This window comes from Corylus avellana, chromosome 10 (assembly GCF_965113065.1).
Source record: "Corylus avellana chromosome 10, dhCorAvel1.hap1.2, whole genome shotgun sequence".
NCBI lineage: Eukaryota > Viridiplantae > Streptophyta > Magnoliopsida > Fagales > Betulaceae > Corylus > Corylus avellana.
Genome location: NC_142499.1, coordinates 5,694,544 through 5,717,850, shown reverse-complemented (window position 1 = coordinate 5,717,850; position 23,307 = coordinate 5,694,544). Strand labels below are relative to the sequence as shown.

At 35.6% G+C, this 23,307-nt stretch overlaps 3 pseudogenes; 1 reads left to right on the top strand and 2 right to left on the bottom strand.

The window, feature by feature from the left end:
- The first annotated feature begins 1,998 nt into the window (after window positions 1-1,998).
- On the top strand, window positions 1,999-2,621 carry LOC132161704 (dirigent protein 22 pseudogene; annotated as a pseudogene).
- A 2,615-nt stretch (window positions 2,622-5,236) lies between these two features.
- Window positions 5,237-5,835, bottom strand: LOC132161649 (dirigent protein 19 pseudogene; annotated as a pseudogene).
- Window positions 5,836-8,657: 2,822 nt separating this feature from the next.
- Window positions 8,658-23,086, bottom strand: LOC132162213 (tyrosine-sulfated glycopeptide receptor 1 pseudogene; annotated as a pseudogene).
- Window positions 23,087-23,307: the final 221 nt, after the last annotated feature.

Below are 23,307 nucleotides of genomic sequence, written 5' to 3'. Positions count from 1 at the left end.
ATGGGTAGAGTGGGGTCATAGTTTATGCAGAATTTTTATGTTAACACATTAAATAGCTTCTAATTAAATATGAAGTAGGTATGATTAGCTTGTGGAGAGAAAGGCGCTGCAATGTTTCTCAAGCTGGATATGCAACCATGTGAGTCGACACTATTTTTAATTTAGTGTCGGTTAAATAGTAAACCGACACTATTATTAATGTCAATTATTGTTCAACCGATACTATTCAAACTGTCACTAAATCTCTTTTGTTTTTTTTTTTTGGACCAACAATCTCTGTGCTTGTTTAAGTGCTTGGTCCCTTATGAGGGGATGGTTAGCCATTTTATAGAAGTAGTGTGACCATCCCCTAAAAGTTTGTGAGGGTAACCTAACTCATAGAGTGATCTACCCTCTCTCTAAATGGGTGAGAGGGTGGTCAAACGATCCAAACCTAAATTAATGTGTCAACTGCTTCCTTTAAATGGAGAAACGATGATGCTGCTATTTGCATCTCTAATTTTTTCCTACATCTATGAAGCTTTTATGTGACTTGATGAAAAAGGGATAGTTGGACGGCCTTAATTAAATAGTAACTGATTACTATTTTATCTTTTGACCTTTTTACAAATGTGGTATTGTATCAGAGAATGGTCAGCCATTCTATGAATGACGAATGAGGTGCGGCCATCTCTTAAAAGTTTGTAATGGTAATTTAACTCAGAGTAATCTACCCTCTCTTAAAGGGTGAGGGAGTGATCGGACGACTACGACTAATCAAGCAAATGGATGATCAACCACTTTTAGTGATCTGACTATCATTTGCTTTTCACTGTGTGTGTTTTTTTTTTCTTGTCCATGAAGCTTTATATGACTCGATCAAATGAGATTTTCAGTAATTTTTTGATAAAATTATTAGTAATTTAGGCAACATATTATAAGAGCACAAATATAAATTTTATCATTTTAAATAAATTTCTTGATTACTCAATCATATATTCTAATAAATAAGTGAACAGAAAATTATTATAGATTTCAATCGATCTACTCTGTTTGATCCTTGCAATTGCTGTCCTTGTAATCCCTAGAAGACCGCAATCCAATGTTGGGGGACCTTCCCTTCCTGGTTCCTAGGCCTTTTCCCTTCTTTTGAGGTTCACGACTTTTAATGCCAATGGATTTTTTCTTTGAACTGTCTGCTTTCTACGTGGCATACATCCTGTTCTCTAGTCAATCCGACGGTCCCTAGGCTATTTACTTTTTTTCTTCTTTAAATTGCGTGGTAGGTCACCTTCCACTCGGAAATTTCAAACCCTTTTTGCTTCTGGTTATCTAATCCTTTATTAAGTCAATAATTTGTCCTCATATTGTAATACCCCATATGGTTTGGTTAGTGATCCCTTTCCATTGAGCCACGTTGATTATTATTTTTTTTAAAGAAGGTTTTATTTGTTTCGGAATAAAATAATTTTTGATTTTTTTTTTGTTTGTATTTTTTGGTATTTTGTGTAATTAAAAATAATAATTAACAAAAAATATTTATGTTAATTTTCGAATTTTTATTTTCTATTTTTAAAAATTGTAAACTATTGCATGAGATTGAGTATTTCATTCTCAAATCAATAGATTCAGTCAGCACATTATTAAAACTCCGCTAGAATTTCAATGGACAACTTGGTTGGGACCACGCTAGAACCTGTCCAAGACTCCACTGAGGCCTAACTGTAACCCGCCTTTATAAGGAATATTTATTTTTTTTAATAGCCCGTCTTTTTTACATTTTTTTAATAGTATTTAAAACAAAAAACAAAAAAAAAAACCATGTTCACATAAAATCCGAATTAGAAGAATTCTTACAATCATGTCGGTAGGAAATTTATACATATATTCACTATAAGTCGTTGAGCTGTCGCACTAACTTTGTCAGGCTTCTTCGATTCTGCATGACCTATCTGTGACAGATTACATATAAAGATACATCAACATTCACAAACTTAAACGCATCGAAACATTCTTTCTCCTCCAAAACCCCACCAACCTTTTCTCGACGCCATGGCCAAAAGCCTCACAAAACTAACACTCATTTTCTTCTTCGCAAGCTATGCCGCTGCAGAAACACCCAGTTTCGCTCGAAATATATCTCCTTCATCGCTTGGACTCAAAGAAGAGAAGCTAAGCCACCTCCACTTCTACTTCCACGACATTGTGAGCGGCCCCAACCCTACTGCTGTGCGAGTGGCGCAGGCCACCACCACAAAAACGTCTCCGACAGGGTTCGGAGCTGTGGTGATGATCGATGATCCGTTGACGCTCCAGCCAGAGAGTGGCTCGACACTTGTGGGAAGAGCGCAGGGAATTTATGCGTTGGCGTCGCAGCAAGAAGCGGGGCTGTTGATGGTATTGAACTTTGTTTTTGTTGAAGGAGAGTATAATGGTAGCACTCTTAGTGTGTTGGGGAGAAACACCGTCTTCTCGGCAGTGAGGGAGATGCCGATCGTCGGTGGGAGTGGGATTTTCCGGTTTGCACGTGGGTATGCTCTGGCGAGGACTCACACGTTTGATCTCAAAACTGGGGATGCCGTGGTGGAGTATGATGTCTATGCAATGCATTATTGAGCAATTCGTGTACATGTTCTTGGCTGTTCATGGTTAATAATTTTTTTTTTTTTAATTTTAATTTTAATTTTTATAAATTTCTAAACTTCTACTGTTAAGTGAAAAAAACTCATCGTGAATTTTGTTGCAAATTTTATATTTGAAAATCCTAGTTTACTAGTTTTGATATACGTTAGGTTTATAAATTGACTAATTCAGTGACAAAATAATTTTGCACGTAAGTTTTAAATTTAGAGTTGTGATCAAGATAAGTTTGGAGCTTAAACAAAGAAAAATCAAGAGTTGAAAATTTGGATTAAATAAAATTTGTCTGGACAAGGAAAAGTGTGTTTGACAAGAACACAAATATGAATCAATAAAAAAAATTTGGATCGATCCAAATTTATGTAATGAGATTTTACCCTAGCTAGCTAGCTTGCTGACTTTGCTCAAAAAACATTGTCTTTAATTCCCTAGTCTATATAAGCTTCATAAATCATAACCAACAACTTTGAGTATGTTAGAAAGGCGCTATTTCACTATTGTTGTAGAGAGTTTTCATCCATGATCTTGAGCCTATACATAGTGTCTAATTAATCTCCTTGTGTCAAGAGAAATTCATGTATTGAGATCTTTCATTACTTGGAGTGTTTATTTCAAATCATATAGTTCATATGGTCTCTTCCTCGACCCCCGTATTGGCTTGATTAGTTCGCGAGTTCTACGTTAGGGTGAAAAGACGGTTAGTAAAATTCACTAATTACCTCCGCTAACCGCCTAGCCTAGTGGTTAACCAGTGGTTTAATAACCGTTAGCTGCTTTTTAAATGAAAAAATTTAAAAAATTATTTTTTTAAAAAAAAATTGAAAATGATGTCATTTCTATACTAATATGATAGTATCATACTATATACGACACCGTTTTTAGATTTTTATACATTTATATATATTTAAAATTTTAAACACAAATATGACATAATTTCATGTATATATATATATATATATATATATATATATATATATATATATATATATATATAGGTGGTTAGTGGGTAGCGGTTAACAGTTATGAAAAAACTTAAAACTGCTAACCGTAACCACCTAAAAGGTTAGTGATTTTTCCTAATTGCCTTCAAAAGTGGTTAGCGGAAAGTTATTAACCGTCTGCCCTTTTACCCCTAGTTCAACAAGAACATGCATGGCTTCGATTTGGAGGGCGTATGGTATGCCCTTGCGGCTCTTCTGAAGGAGTTTTCCCTCCCATCTATTGCGTGCCATCGTTATGGCAAATCTGCATTCGGCTATGGCCCACTTCCTATATGCATTGCTATCTGCTGACATGCATGCCCTATATTGATATTTGGCGACGTGCTTCTAAGAGTACTAGTAGCAGATTTCCTTTAATTTTCTTTAAGTTTAGGGCACAAAATTACTTTTTGCTTCCTTATGAAAATATATTTCCCAATAGCCTCAATTACCTTTTCCTATACCATTAAAATATTATTTCTTTATAAAATACAAGTTCTTTACCTATCCTCTCTTTTTTCACAAAATCCCAACACAATCCACAATTAAAGATAAAAAGATGAAATACGAGAGATGAAAGAGAAATGTTTATATTAAAATAATGTATAGGGAACCACTTTTGGTTCCCTACACATTGGGAAACACAATAGCAATCCTTGAGGGTTGGCTAAATGTAGGGAATCTGATGAGAGTAGATTTTTGTGATTTTTTTGAAATTTTTCCTAAACATAGAAAAGGGAATGACATATAGGACATTTGTCGCTAGTGCTTTAAGGCTATTCCCTATATATACCCGCCGGCGTTGAGAAAATTTGGTGTATCTTTATTTGTAATCTGTCATAGCTATAGATTGTAGGTCATGCAGAATAGAAGAAGCCTCACAAAGTTAGTGCATAAGTTATATTGATATACGAATTTTTTTTTTTTTTATATATATATATATATATATATAAACATTCTTAATAAAGATTTGCCCGAATTAATAAACATCTTCAGTTTTTTTTTTTTTTTTTTTTTTTTTTTACATGTCCGCACAAGAGTCAATTAGGTGGGGGGAGTAACCTTCGCTTCATTAGGCATGGTCCCAGCCAATTGAACTACCTATTGGGGACAATAAATATCTTTAGTTTGCAAGACCGAAATGAACATAAATAAAATAAAATAAGAGTAGTGTTAAGGGTACTACAAATTTTATCAAAAGTTATTTACAAATTAATATGAAAGTAAATAATTATGCAAAAAACCTAGCTTATCAACATCTCAAATTATTTTACAAATTATAAATGATCACATCCGTTTATAAATGAACTGTAAAGTTGTAATAATTATCCAAACATTTACCATAAAAATAAATGAAAAGTCATGAAAATTGTCTGTTTGTATTCACGATAATCTGATAAGTAACTTAAGTTCAGGGATCATTCAGACACTTATAAACAGACCCTCATTTTAATGGCCCAAAAAGGGGAGGGTGGGGGACACTCCACCACTATCAATATTATTCTAAAGGAAAATGTTTGAAATAGCACACTTTAATTATAATATTTTTCAACTGCTGTTATTTTGTTTATAATTTCTTCACAAAACATAATAGTCCATAAATTAAATGCAGAAAAAACGAAACAAACCAACACGCATCAATAATGGAAGACATAGACATTGTACTCCACAACAGCATTTCTAGTTCTCATGTCAAACGTATGGGTGTTGGCATGAGCATACCCACGTGCGAACCTGTAAAGGCCGCTCCCACCGATGATTGGCAACTCCCTCACCGCCGACGACACAGTGTTACGCGCCAATACACTGAGAGAGCTACCATTAATATACTTACCCTCCATGAAAGCAAAGTTGAACACCATTAACAACCCCAACTCAGTTTGCGAAGCAAATGCATATATTCCTTGCGCTCTTCCGACGAGTTTGGAGCTCAGCTCAGGCCTCACGGTCAATGTGTCGTCGATCATCACCACGGTGCCAAACCCAGTCAAGGATGTGTTCGTCATGGCGGCATCCGCAACTATCACAGCCGTTGGGTTTCGCCCGCTGGCGATGTCGTGGAAGTAGAAGAGGAGGGGGCTCAGTTTCTCTCACTTGAGCCCAGTTGTTTCGCCTGAGATAAGGTTCTTGAGAATAAGAAGCCATGGTTCTTTCCGGCGGTGGCAAAGGTTGGGAAGGAGAAGATAGTGAAGAGAATGAGGAAGGTGGGAGTGACTTTTGGGAGGGTTTTGGCCATGGTGGTAGTACAGCTCAAGTGAAAGCAGGTTTCTAATTAATTGGCTTATATTAATTCATATAATGCCTTTCTTAGTTGTTTTTTTGTTTTTTGTTTTTTGTTTTTTTTTTCTGCTTTATATGTAGTGGTTTCATTGATGGAGGCCATTAGGAACAAGTGAGATACACGAGTCATGCTGATGGGTTTGGTGCCTAAAACGAGCAAAATAAAAACAACCGCGCGTTTGTATTAAAAGATTAAAGAGTACTCCATGCGGTTAAGGATTTCATAAAATATAGTCTTATAACAAAAGACCTAAGTCCTCACACATAGCAAAGATTTCTTAAAAAGCCTTGAAACAAAACCTAAATTTTCACCCTTTTCTATTGTAGATATGCCCAGGGAACCACCCGTACTTAAATTTTTATATTTCGATTGTTCTTTTAAACTAATTGTTGATAAATATATATTTTTTCTTAAATATTTTAATCGAGAAAATATATAATTGTAGTTACATGAAATTATGAAAAAAAAAAAAATTATATTGATCCCCAATCAAATTATAGAATTATCAAATTTATGAGTAAATCCTTATTAAGAATTTTTTTTTTATTACCAAATTTAAATAATATATTTTGCCCCTGTGAACAAAATTCATAGCTCCCCCACTATATATATACACTATAGGCCGTTTTTTTGGCAATGGCCATGCCAAAATTTCTTCTTTTTCAACTCTCAACATTTTTATTTTTGGACAAAATTTTTTTCCAAACTGATATGGAGGAAATATCATTCAACCCACATAAAATGGTGCCAAGTGGTTAAGAATTTAATATGCACATTAAATATTAAAGGTCATTAATAGCAGTTTACTAACTAAAGTTAACATTTTTTTTTTTTGTTTTCTTTTCTTTTCTTTTGGTTAAACATGAGACTAACGTTTTGTTTTTTCACCAAGGTTAGAATTAGCGTTAAAAACTGAAGGCCAAACGTAATATATATATATATATATATAAAAGTTGCATTCTAAGGACCCACATGTGACACATTGAAAGGACTAAGTGGAATAATATGAGTGGGTTGTACGAAGTCAAAATCCATTAAAAATAAAGGTGATGAAAAAGAAATGAAAAATCGAAGTGTAAAAAAAAATACAACGACGGTAGATTAAAAGACAAGAAACGAAGGGAAAAAAATAAAAAATTCAAAATGTTAGATAGCTCTCTATTAATGGGATAATTGAATAGAGATTAAAATCAGGGTTAAATACGTAATACTCCCTTAGGGTTTCATATCTTTAATTTTTTCCTTTAGGGTTTGATTTTTGTCACAGGAGGTATCTGTGGTTTTGATAAAGACTAAATTGGTCATTCCGTTCATTGATCGTTAGGTGACTTAATGGAAGTTCACGTCATTGACACATGGACCAATTAAAATTTGACACTTGACATAAGTGGTCACGTCATCAGTGATGACGTGGCCACCTAATTAAATTTTTGTCTTTTTCAAAAAAAAATTAAAATGATATTTTTTTCAAAAAGAAAAAAAATTTGTGGTGACCGCCCAAGGGGGTGGCCGAGCCACCCCCTTGGGACCTTGGGGGTGGCTCCCATTTGGCCAAATGGGGGTGGCCAGGAGGTGGCCAAGGAGCCACCCCAATTTTTTTTTTTTGTTTTTTTGTTAGATTTTTTTTTTTTGTTTTAAAATAAAAAATTTAATTAGGTGGCCAAGTGTTGAATTTTAATTGATCCACGTGTAAATGACGTAAACTTCCATTAAGTCAACTAACTGTTAATGGACGGAAGGATCAATTCGGTTTTTATCAAAACCATAGGTACCTTCTGTGATAAAAATCAAACCCTAAGGGAGAAAAAATAAAGAAATGAAACCTTAAAGGAGTATTAGGTATTTAACCCTTAAAATTAATCAAAATATTATCTAAAAGATGAAGACTCAATTGTTAAAATATCAAGAAGAGTACCTTAATATGATAGCAGTTTTCACGTATATGCCAAAAAATCCCTTCTTCTCCTCACTACAAGAATTTAGGTCTTTAGGGGCGACTTTGAGTCGACCCTAAAAGTCCTAAAGTGGACGCTGTTGACAACAGCGTCGACTTTTGGACCCTAAAGGTGTCGACGCTAATAGTCCGACCCTAATGATCAAATGTGTGATTATCAGCGTCCACTTAAAGTCGACCCTAATGACAACTTTTAGCGTCCACTTTATCGACCCTAAAAATCACAATATTTTGACCCTAAAGGTGATGTAAACGGAAGCCATAGTCAACGATAATGGTTAACCATTAGCGTCGACTTAAAGTGGACGCTAATAGTTAACCATTCGTCCACAAAGTGGACCCTAATGGTCCTAAAAAAATAAAAATAAAAATTAAGTATCAGCGTCCAAATCAAAGTGGATGCTGATAGTGAACCATTAGCGTCCACAAAGTGGACCCTAATGGTCCTAAAAAAATTTTAAAAAAAATTAACTATCAGCGTCCACTTAAAGTCGACCCTAATGATAACTTTTAGCGTCCACTTTATCGACCCTAAAAGTCACAATTTTTTGATCCTAAATGTGATGTAAACGGAAGCCATAGTCGACGCTAATGGTTAACCATTAGCGTCCACTCAAAGTGGACGCTGATAGTTAACCATTAGAGTCCACAAAGTGGACCCTAATGGTCCTAAAATTTTTTTAAAAAAAATAATCTGCGATCGATCGCAGTACCAGAAAGTGTTTGAGATTTTGCGATCGATCACACAATCGTGTGCGATCAATCGCAGTAGCAGTGCGCTTTCAATATTTTGCGATCGATCGCGCTCCAAATAACTGTTGTTTTATGGAGCATTTGGTGACATTAATGCTGGCAATGCACAAAGTTCCTTTGAGAATTCACCTGAAATGAGATTATCAGATAGGTCTAATTGGAAGAGCCTTAGAAGAGTCGACAACCAATCAGGAATTGATCCCACGAAACGATTTGAATATAGATTCAATATGTTCTTAAGCTTAGATAGCCATCTAGCCAATTGACCAGTCAGCTGGGATTCACTAAGACTCAAAACTCGGATGTTTTCAAATCCATCAGAACCAACTATAGTGTCATCACCTGGGATTGCCTCGTGTAGAAAATTTCCTCCAAGGAGGACTATAGTGAGTGTCTTGCAACGCATCAAAATCTTGATTGTGCTTGTGATATTGGTTAGCCTATTGTAAGCAAGTGAGAGGAAAGACAAGGATTTCAATTGAGGCACCTTGGGTAGGATTTGTCCCTCTAGTTGGTTTCGGGCTAGTCGAACGGCGATCAGGGATTTGCATGAGTAAAGGCTTACTGGAAAGTTACCGGGGAAGTTATTGGCCCCAAGTTCAATTACCGTAAGCTGATGAAGACTGGTGAAATTAAGGAAAGATATGTCTCCTTCAAAGAAATTGATTCGTAAAATCAATTGTGAAAGATTTGTGCAATTCATCAAAGATGGGGGTAGAGAACCTGTTAATGAGTTTGTATGAAGGATTAGATGCTTTAATTTGGAGAGCTTTCCAATATTCTCCGGGAGCTTGCCGCTCAATTGATTTCCATATAACTCAAGGTAGGTGAGTTTTGGAAGGTCCACAATGTCATTGTTAATGGGTCCAGAAAGATCATTGGAAGGTAAGGAGATTTCTTCCAACTCGACTGCATTGTATATATCATTACGAAGTGATCCCGAGAGAGAATTAAAACCTGCTCGAAAAACTTTAAGTTTGGAACATGCCCACAGTCCACTAGGAATTCGGCCATTATGTTGATTAAAAGAGAAATCAAGGAGCTTAATAGTGGTAGAATGAACACAAGAAAATGAAGGAATAGGGCCTGTCAAACTATTGTTGCTAACATTGAGCTCAGTCAAATTCAATGCTTGTTGGAGGAAGGAAGATTGGATTGTTCCATACAAGCGATTACTAGATATGTTGAAAATTTGAATGGGGGCAGGCCAACCAGATATATCTCCAATATCTCCAAATAGATGTAGCTCAAATCAAGGACCTTGGGTTGATTCAAGGATGAAAACAATCCCCTAGGGAAAGGCCCCAAAAGTGAATTGTGAGAGAGATTTAGGTGGGAGAGACGTGTGAGGTTTCCAAGAGAGGGGGATATTCTCCCATTGAGGCCTTTAGAAGGTAACCAAATATGGGTGACTTGGTGTTGATGATCACAAGAGATGCCTTCCCACTTGCAACAATCAATGGAAGACCAATTTAGTGGAGGAGAAGACATACGGTTGAAGGCTAAGAATGAGAGAGAGTCACAATCCATTTGGTCGGAGGCATGATTTGTGGCGAAAATTCCAAAGAGAAACAAGGTGAAGAGGAGATAATAAGGCTTTAAATATAGCAACGTTCTTGTTTGATAACTCATACAAGAAGAAGCATAATAAATTGGTACCTGGTTTTTGGGCCAAAGGAATGAAAGGCAAAGTTTCAGAAGAAGCAAGAGAGAAATAAAGTACATCTTGTATACCTCTCTATATAAGTTTCCCCAAATTGCAAGTGTATATAATGAGGGATTGCTTTGAGTCAATTGACACTACGAAAAAACAAATTTTTTCTGACGGAAATTTTCTGACGTTTCTTGGTGTCTGACACGTCAGAAAATTTTTCTGACGTGTCATTCCTGACGCGTGTTGATTGTCAGAAACGTAGGTGTCAGCAAAAAATTTTTACTGACGTGTTAGAGGGTAGAACGTCAGAATTTTCTAACGTTCTAATATACCACACGTCAGAAAAAAATTGCTGACGTGGTAAATGTTACCACGTCAGAAAATTTTCTGACGTGGTACATTTACCACGTCAGAAAATAAATTTTTTTCTTTTTTAAAATTTTTTCTGCAGGAGTGGTCTAGAGATTAAATTAATTTAATCTTTATTAATTTAAATTAATCAGAGATTTTTTCTTTATTAATTTAAATTAATTTTCAATTCAATTATTTTTTTTTTTAGGAATTTCTCTGCACCCCACTCGTGTGGCCGGTGCAGAGATTTTCGTTTCTCTGCAGGAGAGGTGCAGAGAAACGAAAATTTTTTTGCTTCTTTTCTCAATTTTTTCTTTCTCTCTTCTTTTCTCCGGCCAGCTCGATCTCCATTTTCTCACTCTCTCTCTCTTCTTTTCAATCTCCATTTTCAAAAATTCAAACCCAAAAAATCTTCAAAAAATCAATCTGAAAACCCAAAAACCCAAATGCCAAACTCAACAATTCTTCAAAAACCCAAAAATCTTCTTATCTTCTAGAAGAGATCGATCTCTTCTTCTTTCTCTTTTTTTCTTTTTTTTTTGTCTTCTGCTTCTCTTCTCCTCTTCTTTTTCTTCTTCTTCTTCTTTCTTCTTCGATTTGCTGCTTTCATTGTTTCCCTCTAGATCTAGAGGGAGCTGCCGTGCAAGCATGTGCAGAGAACCAGGCCAGGAGATTAAGAGAGGAGAGAGAGAGTGTGTGAGAAAACGTGCAGATCTAGAGTGTGGAGAATTAATTAAAGGGAGAATGAGAGAGGAGAGAGAGTGGGAGAAATAAATGATGGGGAAAAGAATAAAAAGAGTAAAAAGTTGAAGGAAAAAAGAAGAGGGAAAACTTTTAAAATCCCGCCCATATTTTTGCAACAGTATTGAGGGAATTTCTGACGTGGCGATGTGCCACGTCAGAAAATTCTGACGTGGTACACTGCTACGTCAGAAAAATTCTGACGTGGCGGTGTGCCACGTCAGAAAATTCTGACGTGGTACACTGCCACGTCAGAAAAATTCTGACGTGGTAGTGCACCACGTCAGAAAATTCTGACGTGGCACACCGCCACGTCAGAAAAATTCTGACGCAGCAAACATGGCAACGTCAGAAAATATATATTTTTTTATGTTTTAAAATTTGTAACAATTTTCTGACGTTGGAGTATTTAACACGTCAGAATTTTCTGACGTGTTAAAACTAACACGTCAGAAAATTCTGACGTGGTACTATTCACACGTCAGAAAAAAAATTCCTGACGTAGTAAAATTCCAACGTCAGAAAATTAATGACGTGGCAACAATATATATATGTACTGTAGCCACGTCAGAAAATCCTATTTTTTTTGTAGTGTGATTTGGGTGTTGCTTAGTCTTCTTCATGAAAGTTACTATGAATCATAGATAAGTTATAGGTTATTTATTTATTCTGACAACGACAAACCAACCTCAAAGTGTTTGGTGTTTTTTGCCATGATCTTTCGTGGAAAAGGATTTGGTCGTCTAATTATAATTTGTCTTAAATCAAATAAAACCATATTAAATACAGATTGTTAACACGGAAATTTCACACGCATATTAGGTAGAACAAAACCCATGACTTACATATTAAATACAGTATGAATACAAGAAATTAGGTTAAATTATAAATTTGTTTATCTACATTCACGTCATTGGCGATTTTGACCCTTAAGAGTATGATATTTGGTGAATTTATTTATTTATATTTATTTTTGGCTTCTTTCAAATGTCTATATATTATTGCTTCCCGTTAGGCACCGTTTGACAACTATTTTCCTTCCCTTCGACACTATTTACACTTCATTTTTTCAAAAAAAAAATCAACATTAAAACATTCTCACTTTTTTCATTTTTTATATCACATCATTAACTTTTTATTACTATTCAAATGAAAAAATAACTACAAATTAACAAAAAATTTTCATTTTTCAATATAAAAATTTCAAAATTTTATTCTATATCGATCCACGTCAGCTACAGTACTAACAAAGGCAAAAGGGGTTGCCAAACAGACCCTAACGTCCTTTCTTCTCATTCATATATCTCTTATCGTCTCCATGATATTCTTCCTAGGGGTGCAAAGGCGGTTACGGTTAGCGGTTAGTGGCAATAACCGCTAACCCTAACCGCCTTAGCGGTTAGTAGATTTTACTAACCGCAACCGCTAACCGCCTAGCGGTTAACGGTTAGCGGTTAACCGCCGGTTAGCGGTTAGCGAAATAGATAACCGCCCGCTAACCGCTTTTTTAAAATTGGGCCTTTTTTTTTTTGGCTTTTTGGGCTTTCTTTATGGCTTTTTGGACTTATTTTTTTGAGCTTTTTTTTACCCTCATTTTTTTTTCTTGTATTTTTAATATCTTCTTGGGCCCAATTGCTATAAAAAGAGCCCATATTGAAAAATAAAAAATATTTGACCTAAAATTTACATTTACTTATACTTTAAAAAAATTTCCTTAAATATTAAATCATAACCGGTTAATTATTTAAATTCTTATCATATTTACTTATAATCTTTTTTCTTTGAATTGAACTTAATATTTAATGGTAAATGGTAATGTTCAAATTCCTAAATCCTAAATTCCTAAAGTATCTAATAATGCTTTAATTAAATTGTAGACTTGTAGTTATAAGTAATATATTGTTTAATTCAATTGAATCAATTGTGATTATCATTGTACATGAATCATATGATCAACTTGTAGACTTATGACTTATGAGTTATGTCATATTATATATGTATTATTTATTATTATATAATCATATGATTTAATGATCAAGTCATCATGTGATATAATCATATCAATTATAGTGATAATATATAAATTACTAAAATTATAATGATAATACATTAATACTTAAATTGTATTTATAAGTAACACATTGGTCATTGTTTAATCCAATGTCAATTACTTAATTTGATATTATACGAATCATACCATCATTGTACATTAATAATATGATTCACTTGAAGTCTTGAATAAAATATTTGAATTGTCATTGAATCATATGATTAAGTATTGATATTATACATTTATATTATTCATATACATATGTAGACTTATATAGACTTATAACATATATAGACTTATAAGTTTATAACATACATTGGAAATAAGTCTCTAGATATTTAATTGTTGTATTAGTATGAATTAGTATACATATGAGTTATGTCATATTATATATGTATAATTTGTTATTATATAATCAAATGATTTAATGACCAATCTCATATGATATAATCATATAAATTATAGTGATAATATATTAATACTCAAATTGTGATTTAATTATTATTATTTTTTAAAATTGTGATTTAATGATCAAGTGATTATGTTATTTGTATATATATTTTTATAATTAATGATCAAGTGATTATGTTATTTGTATAAATATTATAATTATATTATATAAAAAGGCGGTTAGCGGTTAGCGGTTACGGTTAGTAGACCCAATAACCGCTAACCGCTAACCGCTAGGCGGTTATAGCGGTTAGGCGGTTAGCGGTTAATGCGGTTAGACGGTTAGGCGGTTAGGCGGTTGGCGGTTATAGCGGTTAGCGGTTAGCGGGCGGTTAAAAACCGCCCGCCTTTGCACCCCTAATTCTTCCATATGATTGTAGGAATAATCTTCTTGACTCTCTTCACTAAAATTGCTTATAAGCTCTTAAAAACTCGTCAGATTGATTAAATTAGCCAACAAAAAAGCCAGGTCGCATAACTGGCAAGATTCAGATCTGAAGTTTGAACCACCCTACCATGCATGCTATGAATAAAAGAACAAAAAGCATTAATTCCAAAATCAAAACAAAAATAAAGGTTGCTTGGAAACCAATTGGCTCAAGAGTTCACAGATCTCGTTCAAGGATCTGTCGAAGAAGCACTTGAAGTTCTTCTTGTCAACCAATTTGGGTTTGAATCTTCATATATATATATATATATACTTCTTCTTTGTTGGAGCATAATAATTATTACTACCCACCTCCATATTTCCTTTTCATTTATGAGAAGCCCAATGAATATTTTCTAGTGTTTCTTGCTTTAACCTTTGCTCTTCATCCACACACATGGCTAGAAATTGATTCGTAGACCATTTTTCTTTATACACGTCTTATAACATTTTGCATGGTCCATTTTTCTGAATTCAGGATGTTAAAGGACAAAATGAACAAGAAATAACTCAAACATGTCAACTATGATTTGAGCCATTTAGTAATGAGATATAAAACTGCAAAATAATCATTACATACTCACAATTAATACGCATGCTATAAAGTGTGTTTGACAAGATCACAAATTTGAATCAATAAAAAAAATTTGGATCGATCCAAATTTATGCAGTGAGATTTTACCCTAGCTAGCTGACTTTTGCTCAAAAAACCTCGTCTTTAATTCCCTAGTCTATATAAGCATCATAGCCAACAACTTCGAGTATGTAAGAAAGGCTATTTCACTATTGTTGTAGAGAGTTTTCATCTATGTTCATGAGCCTACATAGTTTCTAATTATTCTCCTTCTTGTGTCAAGAGAAATCCATGTATTGAGATCTTTCATTACTTGTAGTGTTTCTTTCAAACCATAGAGCTCATATGGTCTCTTCCTCGATCCCTGTATTGGCCCGATTAGTTCGCGAGTTCTACGGAAATATGCATGGCTTCGATGACAACACCCTCACCATACCCTTGGAGGGCGTAGGGTATGCCCTTGCGGCTCTTCCGAAGGAGTTCTCCCTCATCCAGGCCAGCTCAACCATTAGGCGAGTTAAGCGGTTGCCTAGAGCTCCCAATTTAATAAAGCTCCAAATTAAAAAATATTAATTAAAAAAAATTTTCCATAACAAAATTTAAAACCCTTATTACCCTCCATATTCTTTAATTAAGGCTTCTAATCATAGTAAATAAGTAATTTAAAAAAGGTCATAATTTAATAAGGCCCTCAATTAATGAATCCTAATAAAACAAGTTCCATTAAAAAAAAAAATTCAACACCTAATTGCCGTTTCCATAAAAAATAAACACAGTCAATATATATGCTTAAATTAAGGCCCCCTACTTAATTTCAAAAGTGCATTAATATCATTTGATTCTCTAATATTCTAAAATAAATAAGGCTTAAAAAATTGATATCCATAGATAAGAAAATCAAATAATAATAAAGATATTCTTTGGGATTGATATCAATAAAGACATTCCGAAACTACATATCACATTCTTTGGGACTGTCCATCTACAAAGGACGTCTGGGGGGAATAGTAAAAGGATTTTCCAAAAAAGTGTTTTTAGAGGATCAGATTTTTTCAATGTAGCTAAGGGTATCTATGTGAGGGGTGATATGGATGTGTTTGGGCTGTTTGTGGAACTTGCACACAAGATATGGAAGAGGCGTAATGGTTGGATCCTTGAAGGCAAATTCATACTCCCGGATGCCCTGATACGAGAAGCTACAAACGCCGTAGAGGAGTTCCAAGATGCTAATGCTAGCAAATAGCTGAATCCTTCTTCTCCGAGTGATGACAGATTTGTTCGGTGGACTACACCCACAGAGGGTTGTTTTAAGTTGAACTGTGATGCTGCCTTAGATAGCAAAGGGGGAATAATGGGGTTTGGCATTATTGTGCGTGATTGGGAAGGGCAGGTTTTTGCTGCTAAATGTTTTTCTCCAAAAGGGAGCTCTAGAACCCACTTCAGTAGAAGCGATGGTTGTGTTCTATGGGGTCAAATTTTGCCATGAAAAGGGTCTACAAAAGATAATTATTGAAAGTGATGCAAATCGGGTTATAACAGGCACCCAAAACCGTGGAGGAGAAACATGCAGATTTGGACATTTAATGGATGACATCTTATTGATATTGGGTTTTTTTTCCTTCTCGGGAGGTTTGTCATGTGAAGCGCGAGGTTAATAAAGCAGCTTATGGTTTAGCTCAGGTAGCAATTAAACAAGTCATTGATGCTATTTGGGTGGGGGAAATTTCTCCTTATATCCGTGATATTGTTTTGGTAGAATTCTCTGCTCTTTGATCCTTTGACAGTTTTGTGACTGCACTTGATCTTTTTGATTAATGAAAATTCATAATCTATTTTTCTTAAAAAAAAAAAAAAAAAAAAAAAGAAGATATTCTTAAATAAAACTCAAAAAGCGAGAAGAATAATTTTTAAATAAAAATATAATTAATATTAAAATAAAAATTATTTAATTAATATTTAAATATTAAAAAAAAAAACCCCACTTAAACTTTTTGTCTATCGCCTCAAAAGAGTCAAAATATATCGGACTGGCCCTGCCCTCATCTATCGCGCGCCATCATTGTGGCAAACCTGCATTCGGCTATGGCCCATTTCCTATATGCGCTGCTGTCTGTTGATTTGCATGCCCGATATTGATATTTGGTGACGTGCTTCGAAGGCTAAATTTGGTGTATCTTTATATGTAATCTGTCATAGATTGTAGGTCATGCAGAATAGAAGAAGCATCACAAAGTTAGTGCAGCAGTTCTAACAACTTATAAGTTATATTTGAAAAGCTTAAAAATATAATTTGAAAAGTTATATTTCTTGGTTTACAATATTGATAAATGTTCGGAATATTTTCACCCAACTGGCCCATCGGACCTTGGGGTTCAAGGCCAATATTAAGCCCACAAAGAAAGCACTATTGAAGTACGTAGGAGTCTTAATCTAGCTCCAAGATATAAATCTCATATTCAATAATATTCAATGAGACTCAAATCTTGTGTATTCAGGCTTACACTCTTCTCTAAGAAACTGCCTTAGGCATTAGAGTTTTTTTAGTATAGACGCTAGTGGACCTTTAGACGCTCTTGTTATTTTGCAGCAATTGTGGAAACTCAAAGAACGTATGCTTCGAATAACGCGTAGCTCACACCGTACCGGAAACTGTTCTAACACTATACAAAAAATTATATATATGTATAATTTTATATACATTAATAAACATTAGCCCGAATTAATAAACATCGTTAGTTTGCATGACGGAAATGAATATAAATAAAATAAAATAAGAGTGGTGTTAAGGGTACTACAAATTTTGTTAAAAGTTATTTACAAATTAATATGAAAGTAAATAATTATGCAAAAAACCTAGCTTATCAACATCTCAATTATTTTACAAATTATAAATGATCATATTTGTTTATAAATGACTTTATAGTAAAACTTGTAATAATTATCCAAACAATTACCATAAAAATAAATGAAAAGTCATGAAAATTGTCTGTTTGTATTCACGACTAATGGATGAAAAATCTAATGGCCATTCAGACACTTACCCAAAAAACTCTACTTTCACATAAACAGGGGAGGGTGGGGGACAGTACTCCACCACTATCAATATTATTCTAAAGGAAAATGTTTGAAATAGCACACTTTAATTATAATATTTTTACAAACGGACCAACAACTTTTGTTATTTTATGTTAAATCATAAGTTGTTTTAAAAGCTTAAGCTTATAGGAAGAGGTAAAATTAATCACTTAATCATTACTTTAACATTCCCTCTCACGTGTGAGCTCAAACTACCTTTTAATAGGTGAGACCTAATACGTATAATATTTAATTTAAATGGGGGTGATTTGACGGAGTCAATGTTTAATCTCAGGACCTTGGCTCTGATACCATATTAAATTATCAATTATCTTAAAAACTTAAACTTATAGAAATAAGTATATTTAATCATTTAATCGTTATTTTAACATTTTATTTATAATTTCTTCACAAAACATGATAGTTCATAAATTAAATGCAGAAAAAGCAAAGCAAACCATCACGCATCAATGATGGAAGACATAGACATTGTACTCCACAAAGAGCATTTTTAGTTCTCATGTCAAATGTATGGGTCCTCACAGTGGCGGATCCAGGATCTTCACTCATGGGGGGCATTTTTTTATGAATACAAAAATAAAATTAATTAAAAATATTAAAATAATAGTTAAATATTAAAAAATGACAAGCTCTTATTTGTAGATATGCTATTCGGATTTGGTTTCTATCACTAGGATTATAATTGCACTTTTTTTTTTCTTTTTTTTTTTTAATTTCTGGGCAAATTTGCTAAATCTACTTCAACACTCATTTAAAATTTAATTTGAACTCAATAGAATCGTTGTTTTTATCTATAATATCAGATAACTACAATTATATATTTATATAATTAAAATATGAAACAAAAAGCCAAAAACTATATAAATTCATAAATAATTAAATATAAAAACAATTATCAAGAAGAAGCTGAATTAATAGCAATATAAAAATTAAAACAATCAATTGAAAAGAACAATTTAAATCTAAATCTAAAAATTTGATTCCATATTTACATGATTACGTGCTTCAATTTTTTGTTGAAGTTATTATCAAGAATAGGCTGAATTACTAGCAATATAAATATTAAAATAATTCATTGTAAAGAATAATTTAAATCTAAATCTAAAAATTTAATTACATATTTACACACCTCAATTTGGTGAAAGTATATAAGAATATATTTCATACATACAATTAAAATATATAACAAAAATTATATATATTTATAAAAAAATTAATTTAAAATAGAAATTTAAATATAAAAACTTAATCAATGTAAAAGTTGTCATAAAAATGTAAATTTACAAAATCAAAAGTTTCACAAATCAAAAGTTACTACTTCATCTCCATTTCTCTCCCCTTATAAGTCGTGCTTTTTTTTTTTTTTTTTTTTTTAGACAAAAGAGGGGGGAGGGGCGACCAGTGTAGATTTCCCCCCCTGGGCGTGACCATAGGGGCCCCCCTCGCCATGGAATGTCCGGTTTGAGCCATAGCTACTGCCTAAGCGGCGAGCCCGTCACCACAGCCCCACAAAGGTGCGAGTTGGTAAAGCCCAGTGTTGAGCACGCACTACTACCGCAAGCGGCCTTATAAGTCGTGCTTATTGGTTGAGAACTATACTTTAGGCTTTTTTTTTCTTTTTTTTTTTTTTAAGTTGTTTGTTTGCTTTATTTATTTATTTTTAGCGAAAAGGCTTTTGTTTTTAATCATTTTTTTCCTAATTAAACCAGCCGAGCCACTGGCCCATAATCCCATTGACGTTTTTTTTTTTCTTCTTTCCAAAGCCCACTTACTTGTAAACAAGAAAAAAGCTAACATTTTTTAACTGGTCCACAAAGAGTCCAAATAGCAAGGACATGATTGTCAATTTGCCTACAAACAGACCAAAGCTCACTTATTAAAACGGTGTGTTTAATTAAAGGGCATGGTTTTCAATTTGCCATCATCTTCTTCCTCATTTCATCCTGTAACTGAATGTCTGAAAACTACAGGCGCAGCAGAAAAATTTCAACGTCCCAACACTGCATCAATCGTTTGCCCCGGATAACTGGGGCATAATCATGGCCGAAGGGGCTAAGATGGGGCATCATCATGGCTAAGGGGTATAAGAAATTTTTTTACCAAGGGGTAAGAAGAACTTTTAGGGGTCGAGAGGGGGCATATGCCCCCTCTCGACCCCCCCTGGATCCGCCCCTGGGTCCTCACATGAGCATACCCACGTGCGAACCTGAAAAGGCTACTCCCACCGACGAATGCCTTTGCATTTGTTCCTTGACAGCCATGGTTCTTTCCGGCGGCGGCAAAGGTTGGGAGGGAGAAGATAGCGAAGAGAATGAGGAAGGTGGGAGTGACTTTTGGGAGGGTTTTGGTCGTGGTGGTAGACTGGTAGTAGTCTAGTAGAGCTCACGTGAAAGGTTTCCAATTAATTGGCTTATATTAATTCATATAATGCCTTTGTGCTTTATGTTTTTTTTTTTTTTAAAAAGAAATCCATATCAATCTCATTTATAGAAATCATGAGCATAAAGTTTTTACAAGCAACCATAGCCAAAGCTACAAGATTACAAGCGTCACAGATGACATATTACATTCCAGATCCAAAACTAATCCACTAACTCATGGCTAATCTACATATTAAAAAATAGATATGTACTAAATAGACTCAAACTAATGCATAGGTGGTACTTATTCGTTGGAACTGAGGGTAGACAAACTTCAAGCCGAAACTCTTCCTCCTCGACCCGAAAGCCAAGATAACGTTCACATTCATAGCCTAAAGGTCTGGACCATAGCAAATAACCCAATGAACATCATGCATGCAGATTGAGAGGGGACAGAGCCTTATTATAAGCAAAAAAAAAGGAAATAAAAGCGTACAAGGAAATAAAAAGACTAAAATAGAAATACAAACAGAATAGAAAAAAATTGGAAAAACAACAGATGGAAACCAACAGAACAGGGAAAAAACAGAAGAATCACACTAACCGGGAAACGGCAGCCGGAAGGAAGCCGATCATGTGCTGGCTGGAAACCAACACGGAAGGTGGCGTTCGAGCTCATCATGGGGGGACACGAGGAAAGACCCAACAGTGGACGGTGGGCGGCAGAGTGAGCGCGGAAGAGATCGGTGTCGCACACAAAACAAAACTGGAGGAGAGTTTGAGTGAATCCCCCAAGAGTATCACCCACAAAGTATGACAAACAGGCAAGGCAACAAAAACAACACACCAAAATACACAGGAAAAGACAGACATAAAGGAAAGGAAATAAAACAACTAGAAACGAAATAAAAAAAACAGCTAGAGAGAACCGAAATCAAACCAGATCTGGAGAGACGGATCCAGTGCAAAAGGTGTGATGGGCATTGGCTGATCCGGGTCGCAAGGTGGTGGAGCGCGCGTTGAGGTGGACCAGACGACAAGCGGTCGATCGGGCAGGACACGAACTGAAGCCAAACCCGACCCAGCAACAAGCGTGGCGGATGGAGAAGGGTGGAAGAACGGCCTCCAAAAGACCCTAGAATCAGAAAAGGGGCGGAGAGGGAGGGAGAGGAAGAAAACGCCCAAAGAGCAAGGGACATCAAGTAAATAGGCTAGCTCTAGGGCGGGGAGAGAAGATGATGAGGAGGAGGAGGGGGGAGGGGGAGAACAGGGGTTCTCCCCCTCCGACGGTGCTCTCTGCTAGAGATGATGAAACCCTAGCAGAGAACGTCTTGAGAGTTGCAAGAGATTAGTCTTCTCTTCTACACAACTAGTTGAGTGCTCTACAGATTTTGTCCCTTTGTGCTTAATATTGTGGTTTCATTGAGGGAGGCCTTTCACAACAAGTGAGATACAAGTCATGCCTATGGGTTATAAAAGGTTGTGTGTGTGTTTATATATATATATATATATAAGGATTTTTTTTTTTATTTCACTTTTTTTTTTGACATGTCCGCACAAGAGGGGGAGGAGGATTCGAATTAATGACTTCCGCTTCATTAGGAGTGGTTTCAGCCGATTGAGTTACGTTTATCTCCCAAAGCACTTAATTGCCCTTATAATTTTAAAAAATAAATAAAAACGAAAAAAAAAAGAAAATAAAAAAAGAAAAACAAAAAGAAAATAAAAAATTGGGTTTGATCGCCAACCACCCCTGTAACCACACCCACCCTCTTTGGCCATAGGGGTGGCTTGACTACCCTCATCTGACCGGATTGTGAACCCCCACAGCCTATTAGGGGTGGCCGACCACCCCCGAACAGCCGAATTGGGGGTGGCGAGCCACTCCGTGGCTCATGGGGGGTGGCCAACCACCCCAAAGGGCGAAAGAGAGGTAATCAGCCACCCAAAATGGCTAGTTATATCGCGAGGGATTGCTTTGAGTCAATTGATTTGAGTGTTGCTTAGTCTTCTTCATGAAAGTTACTATGAATCATAGATAAGTTATAGGTTATTTATTTATTCTGACAACGACAAACCAACCTCAAAAGTGTTTGGTGTTTTTTGCCACGATTTCGTGGAAAAGGATTTGGTCGTCTAATTTGTCTTAAATCAAATAAAACCATATTAAATACAGATTTTCAACATGGAAATTTCACACGCATATTAAGCAGAACATAACCCATGACTTACATATTAAATACAGTACGAATACAAGAAATAAGGTTAAGGTGGTGTTTGGCAAAAGCCCCACGCAGCCTAGACACTGTTCAGTCAAAATTGTGGCTCCTTTCCCTGACGTGCATTTATCGTATTACCCTTCAATTGTTTCTCCAAAAAAATCCCAGCGCATGACTCGAAACGCACGACTCGTAAAAGCGAGCGCTCTTGTGTCTGAGCGAGTGCATTTTCCAAAGTAAAAATCCAACCGTTGAACACACAACCCAGCGATCATACCGGAAGTTCCCCCGGAGGGAAAAGTCAGACCAAATAAAATAAAATAAAAACCTCTCCCAACCGTCAGAGAGATCTTTGTACACTCGGAATTGCGACAGCAACAGAAAAAGCGGCAATGTCGAGCCCAAGAGGAGCACTGGCAGCAGCCGGAGCAGTAGGCCTAGACTCGTGGGACTGCACGCTCCCGAGGCCGCCGAGCCGCAACAACTTTGGATCGGCGGACCTGAGCCCCTCAGGCCTCCTGGCCTTCGCCGCCGGCAGCTCCATATCAGTCATCAACTCCCACTCTCTCCAGCTCATTTCCACTATCCCCCTCCCCTCTCCCCACCCCTCTAACTCCAATTCCGTCTCACCATTCGTCACCTTTGTTCACTGGACTCCTATCCCCCTCCGCCGCGACCTCCTCTCCATGGAGCCCTCATCGTCCCGTCTCCTCCTCGCCGTCACCGACCGCCAGGGGCGCATCTACATCCTCGATTTTTGTGCCCGATCCCTGCTTCTTTGGTTGGAGACCGACTCCG